Here is a 22,752-nt window from a genome sequence, read left to right as displayed (position 1 = left end):
TTATGGCAGTAAGGAAGGACATGGGCAGTGACTTGTGAAAAGGTACTTGTAATAGTGTTCATTTGAACACCAAAGAAACATTTAATAATGAAAGGCTGGTCCAATGTTGGCTATCAACTTAGGGGACTAGCTAGGTACTAGGAACTTCTGAATGGAGCTCAACAGAGGTGAAAACTGAGGACTCTGGAGAGCTATAAGGAGAGCAAGAAGTGGAAGGAGGCCTCTGTGTTCAGCATATGGAGCACAGACCTCTGCCTGGGATGTGTGGGTTTATGTCTGAGTGCACTTGCCAGCATGTTCTTGAGTTTATTTTTAAAGGAGCTGGACAAGCACAAAGGTGAGGGAAAGGTTAGAGGAAACAGTACTTTTCAAAGTAGAGATGAGTGAGCAGAGTCAGGAACTTTGAAGACTTTGTCCAAATAGGAGGGAAAAGCCCATGAGCATGAAAGAAACCTTGAAGATAGTGTTAATTTTTGTCTCAAAAGCACTGATGAGCCAATGAAAGATTTTAAGCAGTGGAGTCATGGGCTCCAAAGTATGTGTTAGAATAATCATTGTGGATACAGCATGCGTCAGATCCAAGTAGGAAGTCAGAGGGTAGGAGCTGATGGAGTGGAGAGGAAGACAATGTGCATTTATTCAGTCAAAAGATTTTTTGCTGAATCCTACAAATATTCATGGAATGCAATGTCCTTGATACACAATTCTTTCAAAGGCTTAGTTATGATGGAAGAAAATAGAGAACCAGAAAGAAGTTTTAAAGTCAAGGGACACTTTCAGACACAAAAGTCTCACCCAGTTATCCTGGAGAGTAGTACCAGAAGGGATAACGTTAAAGATATGCCAAGGAAGTCTTCTCAGGCGGGAGCAGGCAGTGGAGAGGTTCACTTGGAAGGGAGCAGAGACACCCAGACTGAGACAGAGGAAAAAGAGCAAGCTTGGGTGTGGACGTAGGTAATTTATGGAGCTTGGGTGAGGCAACTGGGCACAAATTGTAGAAATCCATGCTGGATGCCCTTTATTATCTCTCTGACGTAAAGGATCAGTTCATCTGGTAACGTGGTCATTACTGATTTTTACCTGCAGGGTAGCCTGGGTTCTAAAAGCAAGGAACAGAGCCAAGAGCTCTTCTCCAGACTAGTTGACTCATTAACGAGGATAATAGACGCTTCTTACGCAACTGCTGTTTGGATTGATCGCACAATACAAGCTCTCGCTTCGTATTTATCACTGTACTCTTGTGGGGTTCATTTCAGTTCAGTCGCTCAGTCCTGTCCCGAGTCTTTGCGACCCCATGGACTACAGGACGCCAACCCTCCCTGTTTATCACCAACTTCCAGAGCTTGCTCAAACTCATGTGCATCCAGTCGGTGATGCCATCCAACCATCTCATCCTCTGTTGTCCCCTTCTCCTCCCGGCTTCAGTCTTTCCCAACATCATGGTCTTTTCCAGTGAGTCAGTTCTTCTCATCAGGTGGCCAAAGCATTGGCGCTTGGGGGTTAGGGGAGTCAATGTTTAGGTTAGTAGCAAAAGCGGACTAGAAGTCTTCTGGTACTACCATGTGCTAAATGCAATTATTTACTCTTCCAATGGCTCTGGATCAAAAATTCAGCGAGGCCACGGAGTACTAACAGCTTCCTTTTGCGTAAAGTGATGAAAGGAAGAACTCCAGGGCCCCGTAAGCCTTACTGGAAGTCCCGCACCGGTTCGACCGCGAACCGGAAAGCCCAGCCTCAGCACCCAGCTCTGGCTTCCAGAAACCTCTTCCCAAATCTCGGCGGCGGCCCCGCCCCTTGCACAGGCTCAGGCCCCGCCCCCTACCTCCCATTGGCTGGCCTTCCCCCTTCCTCACCTCGAAGACCCGGAGGGCGGAGTTCTCCACAGTCGGCCGCGGTGGGGGCGGGGCGGTAGGGGCGGGGCGGGGCGGTAGGGGCGGGGGGGGCGCTCCCTCACTGCGCATGCTCGCGGTGAGCCGGATTCCGGGTCCGGACTTGGAAGCGCGGGGCCCGGGTCGGCGCGGGGCGTGGGGTGGGGGGTGGGGGGCGCGCGCGCGCGCGCTCGGGGAGCGGCGCCGGCTGCGCGGGCACGCGGCGCGCTCCCGGGAGGGGAGGTGTGGGGCCGGCCGGGGGCGGTGCGAGGCCGGGGCGGGGTGGGGGGAGGGGCGGGTGTCGGCGGGGACGGGTGTCGGCGAGCGCGGCGAGCGGGTTCCTAGTGGCTGCGGGCGGCCTGGGCTGCCGGGGCCGCAGCCTGGGTAGCTGCCGCCGCCGCCGCCGCGCCTGCTGAGAGATGGCGGTCTTGGGCGCCGAAGGCTGAGGGCGCCCGCCTGTGGAGGAGGCGCCGCCGCCGGGGCCGCCGGGAGCCGACGGCTTCGCGCCGGGTGAGGACGCCGCGGCGCGCGGGGGCGCGGGCGGGGACCCCCTCAGGCGGCGCCCGGGGCCCGCGCGGCCCGCCCCGGGGCGGGACCCCCCTCGAGGGCCGTCGGGGCCCGGCCGCAGCCCGGCGGCCGGCAGTGCTCTGAGGTGGGGTCTAGGGTCCGGGCCCGAGCTGAGGAGACGGGCGCCCGGCGCTTCCGTGACTCGGCAGCCGCGGTCCTCGGGCTTCCTCCGCCCGCTCCTTGCCTTTTCCTCGCCTCCCCTCAGAGCCCTCGTCCGGGGGCTCGTTGCCCCGGCTTCCACCTCAGTTCCGCCATCCCGAGGCGAGGGTCCCCGACTCAGAACGCCTTTTTTTTTTTTTCCTGACATGTTATCGCCACCGGTTCTTCCCCGACTCTGCGGCTGCCGCCCCCCCCCTCCCCCCCGCGACACAACCCCCACCTCCACCTTTGTGACCTGCTGGGTCCCAGTGACCTTGCAGTTTTTACTCGTCCTTATCTTATTGTGACTCGGACTTTTCTCCCTTTTCCTCTCTTTAGACATTTAAAAAATTTTTGTCATCAGCCCATTGCTTTTTGCAGCCTTTAAACCATCCGTCTTGTGCACAACAAGCCTTTTCTTTGCTCCATAGGTTTCGGAGTTGAGCTTCCTTTGCTTCACCGTGATTCTATGAAACCTTCATCACCAAAGAAGAAAAGTATTTGTTACGTTTGCATTTTTGCTCTTTCAGGATAAAAATTTTTGCCAGGGGCTTTCATGTGGCTTTCTTTTCCTGTTTGATTGGTTTTTATCTCTGTGTGTAGCTAGTGTGCAAAAGATGTGAGTTTCTGCTTTAAAATGTTATTGGTAATAGTAATGTAAAAGGACACAGTCCAAAGTTATCTTCCTTCTCTTTGGATTTTTGTTTTTGCCTGAAATACCTAGTGTACAGTGTAAAGGGTTCATGCTTATGTATAAATCCACTTTACCTGTCTCATTAAGTCTGTATGTATTATGCAAGCGAAATGGACCTTTTAAAGAAGAAAGGCATTCTTTTATTTATGTGACTTGTTTTTAGTCATAAAGTAGATAGTTATCTGTGGCTGAATTTATCATTTTTCATAAATAATATTTTTTAAATTGAAAACAGTGTTGGGAGCTCTTCAAATTGAGAAGTGTAAAGTGGGAAAATTGTTCTTTCTCAAGTAGCTTATTAACATTTTCAAATGGGTCTTCCCTTATAATGCAAAACTATTTATATGACCTACAACATAGGGCTTTGAAAGGCAGTAACGAAAGGTTATATATTTGGAAGCTGAAATGTTGCATGTAAGGTCTCTGCCTTCAAGAGATAATAATCTGCTTATCCTGTGAAGGCTGAAAGTTCTTCTACTTACTTACACGATTATTAAGCATCTACTGCATGACTGCAATGTATTTGGGGGAATATAAAGATGAGAGTGTTAACAGTTTCTGCCTTCACAGACTAGTTAGGCAGGTAGGAAGTTCTGTACACAGATGCCTAATTTGTCTTTTAATACATAATATTAAAAGAATCTGAATCATACTGAATTCAGATTCAGAGGGGTGAGAGCTCACATCTTATTTGGCAAGGTAGAATTAGGGGGGTTATTTCATACAGCTGGTTTTTGAAATCTTTGGTTTGAAGAATGACTATAGACTTTTGATAGGAAAGGTAATCCAGGCAGAGAGAAGGGATTAAGAGCTCAGAGTTAATACATTTGGGGAAGAGGCAAGTATGTTTGGATGAAATATAACTTATTAGTACCAATATAAGGGGCCTCCCAAGAGGCACTAGTAGTAAAGAACCCACCTGTCAGTGCAGGAATTGTAAGAGATGTGGGTTCAGTCCCTGGATCAGGAGGATCTCCTGGAGGAGGGCGTGGCAACCCATTCCAGTATTCTTGCTTGGAGATTCCCATGGACCCAGGAGCCTGGCGGGCTATAATCTGTAGGGTTGCAGAAAGTCAGACACGAGTGAAGCAACTTAATACGCATGCATGCATAATGGGTGGTAAAACTTCAAGTAAAAATTTCAACCAGCTTATGGACTGCTTTTGGCAGTAACCTTGGATTTAGTACACGACGGGGGTTTTACAGATGATTTTTGAGTTGGGAAGGAAATGATTAAAGCTTTGTTTTCAGACGATTAATCTGACAGCAGCTTGTCGTGTGAAGTGAAGTAGAACTTGGAGGTACAACAGACGTCATTGCTGTGGTCAAAGGTGTCAGGGTCTCAACTCTGCTGGCAGTTGTAGGGATGGAGGAAGGAAGTAGAATAGACAGAATTTGATGAGAGAGAAAAAGAGGAAAGTAAAGTAACTGAGGTTCTGGTCCAGGCTGGTTGAGAGAATAGTGGTACATTTTGAGCAACAGCCACAGAAGCTTTATCTTCAGCCTACTTTATAGCGGTAGTTCTCAACCTTTCAGGGATTAGTAACCCTTGCCGAAACTAAAGAAAGCTGTTGGCCTGGAAAATTTGCATATATACCTGTGCTTTGTGGATAAATTTCAAGGAGTCTGGACCACCTAAATCTCATTCCTGGAACCTATGGGCCAGTGGGTTGGGAGCAGTGCTCAGAGTTACTGGGGACCTTTTAAAACAATAGAACCTCCAAATGTTTCCTTTTAGCAGTGAGAACCTCTGCTGTAGAGACGTATTGTATGTACATCTAGTGACACTATCTCCCTTAGACTTGCGGTTTTTTGCTTACAGAGAATTTTGACTTAACTTATTTACTATTCAGTTACAGAACCGACAAATCCAAGAAGTTAAGTGATTTGTCCCAAGTATTTCAGTTAGCAAATGGGTAAAGTAGAATGAGGAGTTGATGGACAGTGATGGTTTTCTTGTCTGGAGATGTGTACAACTGATTTACCATCAACTGAATGCAATCACTATCTTTAAGTGACCTCATCAGTAGGGATCCTGGGAGGTTCCTTCCAGTTCTTAACATTTTGTGATTCTTGGATTTTAGATTTTTATTAGACTGTCTGTACCTTTCCTGTTTTCCATGTACAGGGGAGCTAGTGAGACTGATGGATGAATTGGGTATATGGAGATCAGCTAGGAATACCAAGATGGTCATGCTCTCCTTGGTTTCCTTTGTATCTCAGTTTGGGTTGGAGAGGTGGGGCTGGAGGGGAAGTAAGTGAAATAAACTTTTAAGAACTTTTATCTTCTATATTCAGGCATTCCTACTTAAGAATAGTTCTTCACTCAAGAACACTTTATTAAATAAAACTACAGAATACTGAAGTGCGGAGACCTAGTCAGTGATTTTTTTTCATTGGATTAAGTAGCTAACTCTGCCTGTTATGGTTAAAGCGTAATTTGATGAGTAAGTGGTTGACTTTTCTGCCTCTATAGGATTGTCTTCCTGGTGGAGAACCAGAGTAAGTTATTACACAGTATCCTTTATAGCTGTGGAAACTTTGATTCCATAATTATTAGGAAGGCTGGGATCTTTTTTACTCTTTCTATAAAAATATGATGTAATAATAACAAGCACTGAAAGCCAATAAATTAGCCTTAGTGGTGGTTATTGAAGTAACTAGCTAGTAATCCATGGAGAAGGGCATGGCAACCCAGTCCAGTATTCTTGCCTGGAGAATCCCATGGACAGAGAAGTCTGACGGGCTACAGTCCATGGGGTTGCAAGGAGTCGTACACGACCGCAGCGACTTAGCACACGTGCACACACGCAGCTAGTCATACACAGTGGAGGAGAAGTGTCTGATAAAAAGCACACACAGAGGTGGTTTTTTTTAACTCCTTGCTGCTGGCGCTAAGGAGAATACCATATTTTATATATGACAGTATTTTACACTTTTCCGTCATGGGTTATATACATCGTCATTTGATTCTCATGACAACTGAACAGTAGGTGTGTCAGGAATAATTGCCTTTTAGATGAAGATAGTGAAGCTCAAAGAAGTAAAAAAACGTGACGTTTCCAGGGTATATGGCTAGCAAGCTAGCAGGTGGCTAAAACTAGAACTAGAGCTAAAACCCATCTTTTTGTTCCTGAGTCAGTATTCTTTTCCCATCAACTGTTCATCTAAAATGGAAATTTAACTGAAGATTTTATGTGAGGAGTTTGAGTTTACCTGTTTGGAACCTGTAGTAAGCTTTTTTACTTAAAAAAAAAAAACAACTTTTTTTTTACTGTGTAGATCTGAGCTTGTCTGTTTCCTCCTCTGTGTTAAAATGGTACCTTCATTGTAGTTGCTATTGGTACATAAATTTGAAAATGTTTAGTGTTTATCACAAGTAGTTACTCTTCTATCAAGGAAAAATCAAAAGGTGATTTCTTGTCTGAAAAAGTACATTGGTGAAATGTAGGTATTAATTTCCTTTTGAAAATCTGTTGGTTTTACTTCACCTGTTTTTACAGAAGAAGTTTGTTCTTTTATAAACCTTTTTAATGAAGCTTTGTCTATGAAGATTTGTATTTTAGGAGGATATAAATCAGGATCTGATTTTCAAAAGTATGTATCATGATACTTCACAGTTTTTGCCAGTACGTAAGAAGCTTTGTCATTTAAAAAGAAGTTTACCTTAAAAACTCTTAGGATACATTTCAAATTCATATGTTTATGACTTTTGGGGCATATATTTTGTAAAGCCATTTGTCAGGTAATTCATAAAGTCTGTTATGACCAACCTAGATAGCATATTAAAAATCAGAGACATTACTTTGCCAGCAAAGGTCTGTCTAGTCAAGGCTATGGTTTTCCCAGTGGTCATGTATGGATGTGACAGTTGGACTGTAAAGAAAGCTGAGTGTAGAAGAATTGATGCTTTTGAACTGTGGTGTTGAAGAAGACTCTTGAGAGTCCCTTGGACTGCAAGGAGATCCAACCAGTCCATCCTAAAGGAGATCAGTCCTGGGTGTTCATTGGAAGGATGCTGAAGCTGAAACTCCAATACTTTGGCCACCTGATGCGAAGAGCTGACTCACTTGAAGAGACCCTCATGCTGGGAAAGATTGAGGACGAGGAGAAGGGGACGACGGAGGATGAGATGGTTGGATGGCATCACCGACTCAATGGACATGGGTTTGGGTAAGCTCTGGGAGTTGGTGATGGACAGGGAGGCCTGGCCTGCTGCCGTCATGGGGTTGTAAAGAGTCGGACACGACTGAGCGACTGAACTGAACTAAGAAAGACACACATCTGCCTTGACTCTCCTGGAGCTTGTCGTTTGCTCACAGCACTCCGCGGTGTCCCTGCTGCCTGGCTGGCCATGGGCTCAGGGCTGGGCGTGCAGGGCTGTGGGAGCCTGCGCTCTGGGGACAGGGAGCCGAGGGGAGGCCCTGACCGCGGGAAGGGCACGGACTTCATCTTCTGGGATTGTGTGAATAGTTCAGATTGTGATAATTTACCTTTGTCATTTTTTATGGTTTTGAACAAATGAGGCAGAAAGACAAGGGGAACAGAGGAGTGCTGTTTCCCTTACTTGTTACTGTGTAACAAACGTGAAACTAAATGACTGAACAACCAGGTTTTTTTGGTGGGGGGGTGGGGTGTGTGGTTTTTTCGGTTTTTCTTTTTTGTTGTTCTTTTTTGCTTTTGGTTCACAGGCTTCCGCTCCGGGCTGGGCCACTTGAGCAGTTGTGCTGGTTTTGCCGGTGGTTGCTTTCATGGCTAGCATTCAGTTAGGTGCTGCTCTTCTCTCTCTCTCTCTCCCCCTTCCTCCTTCTTATTTACCACACAGTCTTGTCTCAGGGCCACTTTTCTCCATGTGGCCTTTCCAGGATTGCTGGCCTCACATATGTGTGGCTAAGGGCTTCCAGGAGTGCAAAAGCAGAAGCCACCAGACCTTAAGGCATAGGCTTGGAACCAGCCTAGTCTTATTTCTGTCATATTCTGTTGGTTAAAGCAGGTCATAGGTCCAGATTCAAGGGAAAGGGACTAGACAAGTATGTGAATCCCAGGAACGGGGCTTCTGGAAAACTGTTTTGGAAGCTGAGACTTGAGCTGCCTGGTACTTTTAGTTCCTGGAGTCTGGGCCTGTCACATGGAAAGTTGAGTCTCAAGTGCAAATGATAGTGTGTTTGGCTTGTTACACAGATGGGAATAGCCAGTCCTCCTGGGGTAGAAAAGAAGAGAAAGTTTGGGGTCTCTGGGGTTTGACCCAGTGTGCCACCATAATGGGCAAGATCGACTTGCTGTACTTCAGGGTAAGAAAGTTCTAGATCGAGAGCTCAGGCCCCTCTGAGGCAGTGATTTACCCGGTTTAACCATTTGGATCAGACAAATCCCAGTCAGTATCCTGTGCATTAAATAGGCAGAGATTGATTGGCTCTTGTGATTCGATGCCAGACCTGGGTTAGCAGAGCTCCTGGCCTTGACTAGCCTTGAGCAAACTGGTGCCTCACAAATAGTATTCTCTGTTTGCAGTGTTGGGGAAAGTTTAGGATAAGCCACCCTTTCTTGGAGAGAGTGTTATAATGGAGACAATATTCTTTCCTTGTGGAGACTGGAATGGAAGTCCTGTCTCCTTAGCAATATGTAAGGAACGGTAAGGAAGTGCTTCTCCTTCCGTGGAACAGGTAGGTTCATTGATTGCTACCTAGAGTGTTCTCATTTTATCTGTATCTCACTGTCACTATCTCAGTAGTATCTTTTTTTTCTTTTAGTTCGAGTTATATGCTAAGTAATATTATGGCTAACTATGGAATGAAGAAAATAAATGTATGTTTTGTTGTTATTACATTATAGCTTCTGCATAGAATAATGAACCAATATATTTCATTTGAAGAATTTAGGTGTAGATTTGGAGCATTTTTTAATTTTGAGTAGATTTCTGCCTTCTGGTGCAAATCTCTTTGCAAATTTCTGAGTATAGTACGATGTTGGCTGTTGTGGGCAGAACTTGGTAATTGAGTGTTCAGTACTGAGAAACATTGTTTATATAAATAGGAGCAGCTAGGGCACAGAGAAAGGTGTAGATTGAATTACCTTAAGGTGTTTCTTTATGCCCTCCTCCCTGTCCTAAATTACATGAGTGGTTTAAAAATGTGCTAGCATTAACAGAATTGCAGGTGTGATAGCTTTTTCTTTAACTAAGCAAAACAAGTTCTTTGATAGCTGTTTAGTATACCCATGATTAGGACTCCATGGTCCTAATCTGACGCAAACTGACTTGCGTCCTGACTTGAAGTCGGATACTCCTGTTGCACCTTAGCTCCAGCTTGCCATGGTGAACCATGCTTTGTGTTTAGTTAGTGTGGGGAGGAGAATTAGTCAAATGAGCTTGCTCTGTGTAAGTTAGGGCATACTTACTTTATCTTAGAAGTAAATAAATTAGATCTTTCTGTTCTTAAATTCAGTTTAAGAATTAAAGGCATTCCTGCGCGTGGGTCAAAAGCTGTAGCTTTAGAGTGAGGCACACCTGAGTTTTGTCAGTGATGGTTAACAGCAGTGTTACTTCAGTTTCTTCTGTAAAAGGAAAAAAATATCTTCTGGGTTTTTGTAAGGAGTCATTGAAATATTATTTGTAAAGCAGAAAGAAAATGTGGTCCGTTGGACATTAGCAGCCCTTGATTCATTTTAACTGCCCTCAACTCATTATTAACAAGTTGAAAATTTTCTGTGAGCCGCTCATTTCTCAAGGACAGATGTAGTTTAGTTTGGCATAGGCAGAGCTGCATGTCAAATTTCATCTCTTAGCTTAAAAAATAAGTTGCCTAAAGGTTAAGAGTGAATCTGAGAAAGATACGGACTCAGCATGGCTGCGGTATATCAGCTGGTGATGGTTTGGCTGTACAGTCTAGGACCAGGAAACTGTTAACACTGTCATTGGATGAAATACAGGGTGGGTCATAAGTTGTTGAGGTGCAGTCCCTGTATCACGGTCGTCTGGGTTACCAACATATTGGTTAAATGTAGGTTCTGTACTCTTCAACATCTGTGGTATGGTCTGAGTGGAGCTCATGAACCTTCATTTTTAGTAAATACCTCAGATGATTTTGTACACGTTAGTTTGAGAGCTGTTGGTATAAACTGAATGGATAGTTTGGGGTTTTGATGTTCTTTAAGACCATTGTTTAACCTATAGGGTTCAGTAAATTATTGTTCAGTCGCTCAGTCTTGTCCAACTCTTTGCAGCCCCATGGACTGCAACATACCAGGCTTCCCTGTCCTTCACCATCTCCTGGAGTCGGCCCAAACTGATGTCCACCGAGTTGGTGATGCCATCCAGCCATCTCTTCCTCTGTCTTCCCCTTCTCCTCCCGCTTTCAGTCTTTGCCAGCAAATATCGGTCTTTTCCATTGATTCGGCTCTTTGCATCAGGTGGTCAACATATTGGAGCTTCAACTTCAGCATCAGTCCTTCCAGTGAATGTTCGGGGTTGATTTCCTTTAGGATTGACTGGTTTGATCTCCTTGCAGTCCAAGGGACTCTCAAGAGTCTTCTCCAGCACCACAGTTTGAAGGCATCAGTTCTTAGGTGCTCAGCCTTTTTTATTGTCCAGCTCTCACATCCGTACATGACTATGGAAAAACCAGTACAGTCTGTAGGGTTGCAAAGAGTTGGACACAACTGAAAGACCAAGTATGAGCCAGAAAATTGTCAAGGACTTGGTCCAAGCGACCTATAGAAACCTAATACATAGTGATTATAGTGAGAAGTAGGCAAGAGAAGTAACCCTGAAAGAGGCACCCATCATGATTCCTTGTTTAAAAAATTTCCCTATATTTCTACAAAATATGTTTTTATGAATGAAAGTATTCCTTTTTTAAAAACTGCCTCAGCTGAAACAAGTTAGATACTGTGATTATTTATCCAGTAATCTTACTGCTTTTCACTTAATTAAGATAAACTAAGCTACTCAGAAATGGAGATTTTGAATGAAGTGTGTTTAACTTGGAATTTGGTCTTTTGGGTAGAAAGTAGATTGAATGGGGGCCGTAATATGTCTTTTGTGGAGAAAAGCCATTGCTTCGAATAAGGATATTGATTTGAGGAGAAAGTCCTGAGAGAAAGTTTAAATTTTAAATTGATCAATCTAAAAGGAAAAAAAAACCCAAAGCTTTGAAGCTTATTTTCCCTGACCTGTGCTCAGCGCGGTGGTCCTGATGACGTGCGTCTGTGGCTGTGATCCCCTCAGGCCTGTGGTCCTGTCTCGCGTTGGAACAGCAGGTCTTTACATTGGGGCTGTTCCCGGAAAAACTTAAGCTACATATCAACCTTATTTTTATCGTCTTAGTACATTTTGTGGTTAAAAAACATGCTAAACCCATGATTCTTTCTAAATTTGAGTGGAAAGGATCAGTTGGCATTTGTTCAAGGAGCCTATTGTTTTTGTTTCCACTGACTGACCAGTTCTTTGGGAAGCAAAGCGACAATAAACTCATCTCTTTTTGTCCTTCGAGCTATGAAATGTGTTGATGTTTAGATGTGACTACCCAGAAAGGAAAGTGTACATCATACTCAGGAATTTCATTGTGCTACATTAAAAATTTTTGATAATTATAATTTGTTTTAAAAACTTTCATTGTAATTTAATTTTCCTGTGAAGTATTAGCTAAACTGTTTAAGAGCTTAGGCCTTCAAGTTAGACAAACCTAGACTGCATTCTGGCACTTACTTATTGGTTTGGCTTCCCAGGTAGCTCAGCTGGCAAAGAGTTGACCTGCAATGCAGGAGATCCGGAATCGATACCTGGGTCGGGAAGATCCCCTGGAGAAGGGATAGGCTCCCCACTCCAGTATTCTTGCTTGGAAAATCCCCATGGACAGAGGAGCCTGGTGAGCTGCACATAGTCCATGGTTGCAGAGTCAGGACTGAGGGACTAAACACACACAGCACAGTGATCTTGGTAAGGAGAGCCTTAGATTAAGCCCCAGTTTTAGCATATGTAAACTGGGTACTCACATGTAAAATGATAGTAGTAATAATAATACCTATTTGTAGATTTATTGCATGACTTAAACCTGATACTTAGTACTGAGTAAATATTCACTAGGATGGGTTTATAATACCTTGTTTTTGGTGTCAAATGTGTTGTAGAAATAATTTTTTTTTAAATTTTAGAAATGTGTAATTACTCCATATTCTCTGTTATATAAAACCCCAGCACTCTGTACTTTCCTTGGCAAATGTCTAGTTATGGATACATAAGGACAGTAGATAGTCACACATCTGGTCAAATTTTGCTGCCGGATGAGTTCAGGTCAGTTCGGTTTTTGTCACCAAGTGAGTTACGAAGTTAAGTTTGTAAGAATGGAGATATCTGAAAGTTCATACTTAGCAGCCTGGTTTAAAATTCTTTGTAAAAAGTAAATGAGCACTGTGTTCTGTTACTGGAGTAGTCGTAAAGTATCTTGAAGTCCTGTAATTAGCACAGAGAGTTTAGCAGTGCTATGTACCTCTGGAGTGATTCAGTGTGGTTTGATCTGACCCTGACTACAGGAGTGGGCAGCTTGCTTTGTGTCACTTTGCAGCGTGGTCGGTCGTGTGATGGACGTGCTCCTCAACCTGCTCTGCTCTGTACTGTTGTGGCAGTATTGATGCGGCAGAAAAATAGTGGTGTTTCTCAGAGCCATTGAGAGTATCAATGGTGATGGTGATGGGAGGATGTTTAGGAAGTTACCAGTTACTCGGCATCGTCTCTATTTCATTCTGGAAACAATTCCAGTTTCTTAGAGTTAATGTTAACACATTTCCCCTTCACAAAAGTTAAGTTGATATCTTCATTTTACAGGTAAGAAAACCAAGCCTCAGAGAGGGTGGTGAATACAACCGAGTAGGAGAATTGAAGTTTGGACTCTGCTGGCGTTACCCAGTATGCTCTTCTCACACTAGGAGTTGGCACTTTGGAACTGAAGAGTTAGCAGATCTCCACGGCTACTTAAATGCAGGGAACTTAGAAGCCTTAATGTATTTAGAAACAGTCAGGCCGTGTTGTGGGGTGAATGTCACTTTGGGTTGTGCTGTTCTAGTGGCCAGTGCAGGGCAGAAGAGTGTCGGCCTCAGCAGCAGGCCTGGGTTTGGCCTTGACGTTAGGAACCTTTCTGTGTGTCCGTCAGCGGGCCTCTTAATCACCTCTCAGCCTCAGCTTCCGCTCTGATTGGTGACTCTGTGCTTTTTGCTACTTCAGAGCAAGTACTGTGTATTTGAAAAATACCAAGCCTTTAACATTTTTGAATTTGAAGGAAAGTTTTATAGGCACATATTATTAAAATACTACACTTTGAAATAAATGACAGATTATTGATGGAAATGTTTGTCATTTTGAAATATGAGATGTTACGTGATGTAATTACATGAAATCTTTGCAGAATGAGAATGTTAGGTTGGCCTGGGCGTTTTTTCTCAGAATACATGAAAATGATTTATTAAACATAGTCCCAGCAATCTATCTTCTTCATTGTTAATGTGTTTATGCTTTTTACACATTCCTTGTTTTAAAGTACCTTTTGAGCTTTCAGGGAAAGCATTTTTAGTGACCTAGCTTAAAAGCCCCACAAAACCACCCTATTATAAAGTTGCTTAAGTGATAAAATAGTAAAAGAATAGGAACATCAGATTGATATAGCAGACTGTTCATATTCAGTCTTGGGTTTAGCTCAGCATTTCTTTTTTTAATATCCTTTTTGTAACACAAATGTAGTGAAAAGAGCTTTGGCTTTGAGCCCAGGAGATCTGTGTTCAAAATTCTGACTTTCACCAGTTTTGTAACCCTGTGCAATTTACTTAAATTCTTAAAACCTCATTTTCCTTACCTGCTAGAAGAGATAGTAAAGACTGTGAAGGACATTAGAGATAGTTTTGGGGTTTTTTTTTTGGCAACATAACAGACAAACAGGAACCTAATAAATGGTCAGTGTGAGTCTTACTGCTTTTGGAGTCAGAGGCCTGATGGTTCGGATTCCAGGTTTAAGATTGGCCATGTTTCTGTGTCATTTAGGTGCCCACGTGAGTGCTGCCCGGCTGCTGGTCTCACGGAGCTACGCTCTGTCATCTTACTATTCTGCCCAGGGGGGTATTTATGAAGCTTTTTTTTTTTTTTAAGTATTATCTTAAATTGATTCTATAGGCTTAGAACCTAAGTTTTAAGATGCTGTTATTTGATTTTTCTTTTAATTGACTATGCACCACAGGAATGGGAAACCTGCCTTCTACTGGTACTAAGGTGTAGGGAAAATTGCCAACTGCAAACATTTTTCTGCTTGAAAAGCTTTGGTTAAAAAAAAAAAAATTAAAAAAGGAAACTTTGATAATTTGCCATTACAAGCATAATATTGTATAAGAAATTGAGAAATTGTGCAAATTAGAAACTGTGTCATTTGCATTTTGGTGTAGTTTACCTTTGTTGATGGAAACACATTTTAGTGTCAAGTCTTTGAAAATAGCAGTACGAATTATCTCTCTAAATTAAGAATAATTATGAAAAATAAAGTTAGTCAATAAGTAAAAATGTATTTCTTTTTTCATGTTTTGTTTTTAGTTTCCTGAAGGAGGGGATGGAGCAGGGAGCGAGGGAAAGATTCGTGTGATAGAAGACACAATAATAATGCTGGAATCCTGTGTTTTTAAGGACCGTAACTGTTGCCTTGAAAATCAAAATAGTTCCTGCTAAATTTGATGAGTATATTTTCTTACTCATTAATGTTTTCTAGTAGGTAGAGACATTTTAATATTCTTTACTTGAATTGGAGGAGAACTATTAATTCAGTATTTTGGTAAGTTGGTGTAAGATACTCGATTATATTTTTAAAAGGTGCACTTCCCTGGTGGCTCAGAATGTGAAGAATCTGCCTGCAGTGCAGGAGACCCCGGTTCGATCCCTGGCTGGGGAAGATCCCCTGGAGAAAGGAATGGCTACCTACTCCAGTATTCCTGCCTGGAGAATTCCCATGGACAGAGGAACCTGGCAGGCTACAGTCCATGGGGTCACAAAGAGGTGGACGCGACTGAGTGACTAACACTTTCTTTTAGAGAGCAACATCACCATCTTGTGGCCTTCTAGAATATTGTTGCCAAAGGTATACTGTGAAAACTACAAGCATCAATTAAGTTGTTCTCTGATGTTGGCCAAGGACTCAGTCAAATTTGTATTCAGTACCTCTTACTATATGTAAGTGGGAGATGGGAGTTAGAAAATTAAATGATTTGTACTGCTTTGATTGCAACTTTGTAAAAATAATCAATATTGGAGGAAAATAACAGTATAAAAATGGAAACAGTTGCAAGTTGAGTTGATGTAAAGATTGTGGATGATTGTTACTCTCTGTTTTCATGAAATATGCAGTGTTTATAGTCAAGCAGTTATGAGCTAGAAAAATCCAATGTGTTCTGTCCTCCATTTCTGAATTAATAAGATTACAAGGCCAGAGAAGTTTTGATGCCCTGTCTCATTCAGTCCTTTAGTGAGACTTTATCTAGAGCAGTGTTTGCTAAGCTGGTGACTCTTAGGAGTATTTTCTACATGAATTTTTATATGTAAAAATAAAGGAGTGTTTTCTACATGAATTTTTATCCTTTTTTCCTTCATTTCGGAAGTAGTTTTAAAAGGAAAAAAAATCGATTTGAGAAGTACTGTAGTTCACTTAAGAGAGCACCTGAAAACTAAATAAAGCTATTTGATTTTACTCCTGTGGTTTACTTAGTTGTTTTTTAAGATTCATTTTGTTGACAGTAATTATCCAAATATAATTACCTAGATAGTATTAAGCACTCCTGTGTGCCAAGCTTTGAGGGAGGCATGGTGTATAGGCCAGGAGTTCTCTGCACTCTTGGAATTTACAGTCTAGAATGAAGTGAGAAAACTAAAGCTATTTTGATGAACACAAAAGTTTGAAATCAAAGATTCTGGGGGGAAATAGCTATAATTTAGGGTAAAGACTAATATTTACCATGTGTCAGGCACTGTGAAGTGCTTTTGGTATTTTTTTTCCTCAATGTCATCTGTTTATTTTGGAATTTTGCTTTTGTTTTTGCATATGTATACAAATAAGCTTTTGTGGAAGCTCTGAAACATCCCTGTGGACAGTATTAGATTGGTACAAAAGTAATTGTGGTTTCAGACCGTGAATTTTAAATCATTTTACTAGGCTCAAACACATCTTTATGAATCAAAATAGGAACCATTACAGTCAGCACATTTTTGCCATTGAGAAGTAAGTTTGTTTAATTGCTGTAGCATAAAAATTCATGCTTCAAGATTATTCGAGAAACTCTTGGAAAGCATTTTCTACTTCCTGCTGGTTGTGGAAACGTTTTACCTGCCAAAAGTTGTTGAGATGTTTGAAGAAGTGGTAAGTTGGTTGGTGAGAGGTCAGGCGAATATGACAGATGAGTCAAAACTTCGTAACCCAGTTCGTTCAACTTTTGAAGTGTTGGTTGTGCAACGTGCAGTCAGACGTCCTTGTGTAGAAGAATTGGGCCCTTTCTGTTGACCAGTGCTGGCTGCAGGCGTTGCAGTTTACAGAGCATCTCATTGATTTGCTGAGCATACTTTTCAGAAGGAATGGTTTCGCCAGAATTCAGAAAGCTGTAGTGGATCAGACCGGCAGCAGACCAGTGCCCCCTGACCTTTCCTTGGTGCAAGTTTGGCTTTAGGGAGTGCTTTGGAGCTTCTTCTTGGTCTAACCACTGAGCTGGTCATTGCCGGTTATTGTATAAAATCACTTTTTGTTGCATGTGACAGTCTGATTGAGAAATGGTTTGTTGTTGTGTAGAAAAAGAGAAGATGACACTTCAAAAATGATGATTTTTTTGATTTTCAGTCAGCTCAGGAGGCACCCACTTATTGAGCTTTTTACCTTTCCAATTTGTTTCAAGTGCCTAATGACCGTAGAATGGTCAGTGTTGAGTTTTTCGGCAGCTTCTCAGGTAGTTGTAAGAAGATCAACTTTCTTCAATGACTGCTCTCGTTTGGTTATTGTCCACTTCCAATGACCAGCCACTATGATCTTCATCTTCAAGGTTCTTGTGTCCTTTGCAAAACTTCTTGAACCACCATTGCACTGTGCGTTTGCTAGCAGTTCCTGGGCCAAATGCGTTCATGTTGCAACTTGTCTTTGCTGTTTTCTGACCCATTTTCAACTTGAATAAAAAAAGATCACTCGAATTTGCTTTTTGTCTAACATCATTTCTATAGTCTAAAATAAATATCAATTAGATGGCAGGTAATAGTCGTTAGCAAAGAAACCATAAAGTGAGAAATGAGCATTAAAATGATGTGTAACATAACCACATTTACTGAAGAATGTAATCCATTATCAAATGACAGAGTTCAGTAATGCAAAACTGCAATTATTTTTGCACCAACATAATACAAGTGGTTTGGCTCTTATGGGTTTGCTAGGTTCTTGTAGCTTGGTCTTGCTATCTCACCAGCACTTATATAACATCTCTGTTGGGAAAATCTGTACCATATTCTAAGTAGCTGTCTTTCCCCCAGACTTTTAGAATCTGCTCTATGTATAGTTTGGGGATGAGAGTGTGACTTCTGAATTATTTTGAATAGTTAGGGACAGAAAGTACTGAGTTTCATGAGCTCTTCTCTTGTCAATATATTTTTGGATATTTGAGTATTTAATACGTCAAATGATCATTTTAGCTAACAATTACCCTCTACTTTTGTATTGAACTTTTTTTACTGAGACTTTACTGTGGGCTGTGGAGATGCAGTCATGTTGGTAAGGTGCACGTGACTTGGTGCTCAGAATTATCCGAGCCAAGATGGGGGAGGGTACAGGTGGTTTATGGTCCCACTTGAATAGAATTTTCTTTAATATTTTAATTTAAGAGTTTCAGTTCTATGCTATATAAGTATACTGTTTAACATAGCCACTCTTAAACCATTTCTACAGGTTAAATATTTTATTCATTGTGACTCTTCATTCAACACATGTTTTTTGAGTGTGTAGTAAGGGCCAAGCAGTGGGCCAGGGGCTGGAATTATAAAGATGAGAATTAATAAAGAAATTTCCAGTGTAGTGGCACAGATAAAGAAAAAACATGGTTACAGTGCTATGTTTGCTTGAGCTGAATGTTGTGGGATGATTAGAAATTAAGTAGATAAGCAGTAGGAAAAACGTGTACAAAGTTACTGGTGCCCAGATGTGTCTGTGAGAAGCACTGGGGCCCACTGGCGATGTCCCCTGGTAATTATGACATGTAGCTCGGTTGAGGAAAGCTGGTAGTGGATTAGAAATGTGTCATTAGTGGGCTTTGGATAAAGAGCTTTGCTTTTTTTTTTGGAGAAAACCAGTCATTTTCTCTAGCTGAATTTTAATGAACAGAGGTGGCAGAGATTGTGTGTGTACTTAATGCATCTGAATAACCACAAATATTATAGTTTGTTAGTAGCTAGAATAGACCTGTTTCTCTTCTAGACCCTATGCTCTAAGCAGGTCTGCCATGTCTTTGCTTGTAAACGTGAACTGTGAAGGTGAATTGGAAAGAAAGGAAATCACGCGTCTGTAGGGATGGGCGCTTCTGCCTGCCTTGAGTTCCTTACCTACCACATCCCTCGTCCCTCGTAAAACAGGGATTGATGTCTGTTTATTGACCCTTGTATTCCCCACTGCCTCAGAGTGCCTGCCTCGCGGAAGGAGCTGGCAGTTAATCCCTTAAACTTTCCAATTTCGGAGATACCTGCATTTTCACGCATTCTTCTCTCTGTGGTCTCAGTTGTAAGGACTGTGTTTCTGCCTCTGTGTTAAATCTCAGCCAGCGCTTCTCAGAGATCTTGCCTTAGCAATCATTGTCTTTGTGTAATGTCAGCATCTTCCTGCCCGAAAGCACATTCAGGTCTCTTCTGGTTTCAAAAACAAAGCTGTGTACCCCTCCCTTTAAGACTGCATCTCTTTTCCTTTATTATCACACATCTGAAGAGTTTTCTGGCTGTTCATTTGCTTCTGAAGCCTTTGGCCTCTGGGCCTCCCACTCTGTTAAGATTGCTCTTACTGAGGGCCTGGTGGCATCCCTGTAGTCTTCTTGGAGTACTTGCTGGGCTGAGCCATTTTTCTTCTCCTTCAAAGTCTTAAACTTTTGGTGTTTTCCGGCCCTGTGCACAGTCTCCATCTACCATCCAGCCTTTCAATATTGCTGTTCCCTGGGTTCTGTCTGTACTGCTAATTGTATGCCGGCGGCCTTTCCTGGGTGAAAGACCACCTGTCGTCGCAGGTGGCTTCAGGTGGTTCCTGAGCGCCTGCTTATGGGATGTCATGCATACCTTTACCTCCAGCATCTATTTCCTCAGCCCTGTCTCAATTGGTCAGTAATAATTTTGGGGGGCCTTCACTCAGCCAGGCTTTAGCCTGCGTTCTGGGAGTGAATAAGATAGAATTTCTGCCCTTGGAGGTAGATACAAGGTTGGAGGTAGAAGTAAGAGGATTAAATAACTGAACATAAATGATTGGGAATTACTAGGAAAGATGAAATAGGGTGAGGTGATAGAGGTGAAGGAGTGGGCTCTTTCTGTGCCTGGGCTAAGTGGAGATTCTTTTCGAATGGATTATGTTTGAGTGGAGCCCTGAGGCTGAGGGGGTAGCTGAGGGACTGTCAGCTGGAGCAGGGAAAACAGAAGAGAAGAGGGGAGGAGAGAGGTAGGAGTTGTAGGGGCAGCAGGTCACATGGAGCTGGGTTTGAGTTTGGCCTTATTGGAGTTAAAATGAGAGACCTTTGGAGGGTGAAAGAGCGTTTGCGATGATCCTGCTTTGGAAAGCTCTTTCTGACCACTGGATCGGGGATGGATGTGAGGGGCATGCAAGCATATGATGTGAGAGGAGTCGAGAGGTGGGGCAGGGAGACCACGCGCTGCAGTCTAGGTGAGAAATCATGAAGCTTGGAGGAGAAGGCGGTATTGGAGGTGGTGAGAAGTAGTCTCTTTCTTTATCCCTGCGTCTGATTAGTCCACCAGTTATTACAGATGCCGGCCTTGCTGTCTGCTGCTTCCTCTGTTTTTAGTCCCTTTCCAGCCGAGCCCACTGTCAGGCTCCCCCACAACACTGTTGGAGCAGTTCTTGCAGAGCGGGAGTCCTTCCTGCTGAAGATGCACTGCGCTCTGTGGCTTCCTCGGTGCTCTTCAGGGGCAGCTTCTCGCTTCCCTAAGGCTTCACCTCTTGAAACTCTCTCCACAGACTTTCCTGAGCAGAGCCAGGGATGTAGCGCTGCCCATGGTGGTGGTCTTCTCTGAGTACCAGACGGCTTGAGAGCACTCTCCTCTCATATGTACAGCGCTCCCGAGGAGTCCTGCACAGCTCCTCTCCGCTGCTAACCGTCTCTCAGAAGCCTTTGCAGACACCGTCACTGTCCCACAGACTCTGACTTAGATGCCCCTCTTCTGTTTAATCACCAAGTCGCGTCTGACGCTTTGTGACCCCGTGGCCTGTAACCCGCCACGCTCCTCTGTCCATGGGATTTCCCAGGCAAGCATACTGGATTGGGTTGCCATTGCCTTCTCCAGGGAATCTCCCCAACCCAGGGGCTGAACCCACGTCTCCTGCGCTGGCAGGCGGATTCTTTACCACTGAGCCACTGCTCCTGGGGAAGCCCGCGCTGTATTTCCGCTGTATTCTCTGCACCACCCTGTCAGTGGGCTTGACGCTGCTGATTGCCTGGTGTGTCTTTACAGCTCAATTATAAACTCACTGAGGGCAAAGAGCATATCTGAGATGATTTTTGTATGCCTAGTGTCTAACACACTACCTGAAAACACACATTAGTAGATTTATATGCTGAATGACTTAATTCAGAAGTGGTAAAAGATGCCTGCTTTGATTATTGATTTGATTTTTGATACCCACTTTGATTATCAGATACCTGCTGCCTGCTTTGTTTACTGATCAGCTCTGGTTTGTCGCATGGCAAATTGATTGTCTTTTACCGGAAAGGTTAGAGGCCTGAGTCAGGATTTCATAGGGAGCGCGTGGAGGCCCAGTCCGCGTATATTGACTGGATCCCCATCTGACGGTACAGAGAGCTGCAGGAGAGAGTCAGTGTGAGGTGGCCGCCACTTGGTCACGGAGGAAGAGGGAGATGTTTCAGCAGAGGGTGAGGCGGCAGCCAGACTGCATGGGTGGAGAAGTGAGTGGGAGGCGAGAAAGAAGGTTGGCTGTTCCTTTAAGAGGTTATTTGATCAAAGTATTTGGTTTTTCATTTTATTGTTTTTTGTCGTCTTGTTGTTTTCATAACATAAGCCTCAGGTCGATTTGATGGCCAAAAAGAAGAGGGTGTAAATGGGAGGAGAGAGTATATTTAGGAGACGAAAGCTGTGTAGGTACTCGGTCGCTTTGGAAAGGAGGGTAGTTTCATTTTCAGAGACTCAATACTAGGACGGGGTATTGCATAATATATTTTTCTAAGAATCTCCATCAGAAATTATCTAAAATACGGTAGATTGGGTGAGTGTCTCAGAAGGCCAAAGAGTTGAGTTTAAAAGCAACCTCACTATTCAGAAAAATTTATTGATAGAATTGCAATAAGCAAGATTATATTTTTCTATAAATGCTTTATTTTCCATTGTCTTATATTTAATGTTTTTCTGTGTTATGTGCTTAATAATTTAGTATTTATATATTACTTTATAATTCACAAAGTGCTTATATAATGGTAATCTCTCCTAAGACATCTGCTGCTGCGAGAGGTTAAGTTACTTGTCAAAGGTTATGTCAGTTTATTTATTAAGCCTTTGTCAGCCAGACAGTTTTCTTAGCCATTTGACAATATTAACTCATTTAATTCTCTTGATAAATCTATGAGGTAGGTACCATTATCTTTCTTATTTTATAGATATAAAAGCTGAGGCAGTGTAGGATGAAGGAGGTTGCCAGTAGTGGAACCAGGATTTGAACCTAGACAATCTGGCTGCAGAGTTTACTCTCGTAACTACTGTTTGCTGTCTCTTGGTAAAGGTGGGCGCAGAAGTTCAAATTTAGACTTGGCTCTGGTAAGTGATGGTTTATTTTCAGTCACTTGTTACTCTCTTCCCCCTACTCCCATCCCCAAGGACTTCTACCAGTGAAAGTTTACTTGTTGACAGGATCTGAGTTGGGTTTCTTGTAATTTCTAACGTTGCTAGATGTTGAGAGTTTTATATTAAGTTTGCTGTAAGTTTAGTTTTGTTTTTTACTAACCTCTGACTTGGAAAAGGGCAAAACCCAGTATTTCTGTCAGCTTCAAATGGAAATATCTTTGATATTTGATCTCTCAACTGGCCTTTACTTTTTGTGGTATAGTTACTGCTACCTTAGCCTCCAGTGGAAAGTAAAAGCGTTAGTCGCTCAGTCATGTCTGACTCTTTGCAACCCCGTGGATTGTAGCCCTCCGTGGGATTCTGTAGGCAAGAATCCTGGAGTGGGTTGCCATTCCCTTCTCCTAGGGGATCTTCCCGACACAGGGACCAAACCCCAGGCT

At 42.9% G+C, this 22,752-nt stretch overlaps 1 protein-coding gene across 6 annotated transcripts in view; it reads left to right on the top strand.

The window, feature by feature from the left end:
* Positions 1–2,235: 2,235 nt before the first annotated feature.
* The window catches only part of WWP1 (WW domain containing E3 ubiquitin protein ligase 1), a 131,571-nt gene continuing 111,054 nt past the window's right edge, over positions 2,236–22,752 (top strand). For 5 of the 6 annotated variants that reach the window (XM_061123831.1, XM_061123829.1, XM_061123830.1 and 2 more), the window contains exon 1: positions 2,236–2,378. The gene's annotated coding sequence lies outside the window, so the exon portion shown is untranslated. Of the gene's footprint in view, positions 2,379–7,421; positions 7,441–22,752 lie in introns of those variants that run through there. The other variant, XM_061123827.1, reaches the window with a different exon arrangement.

Source organism: Dama dama, chromosome 21 (assembly GCF_033118175.1).
Source record: "Dama dama isolate Ldn47 chromosome 21, ASM3311817v1, whole genome shotgun sequence".
In the NCBI taxonomy this organism is placed as follows: domain Eukaryota; kingdom Metazoa; phylum Chordata; class Mammalia; order Artiodactyla; family Cervidae; genus Dama; species Dama dama.
This window is presented reverse-complemented; position numbering and strand designations above follow the sequence as displayed.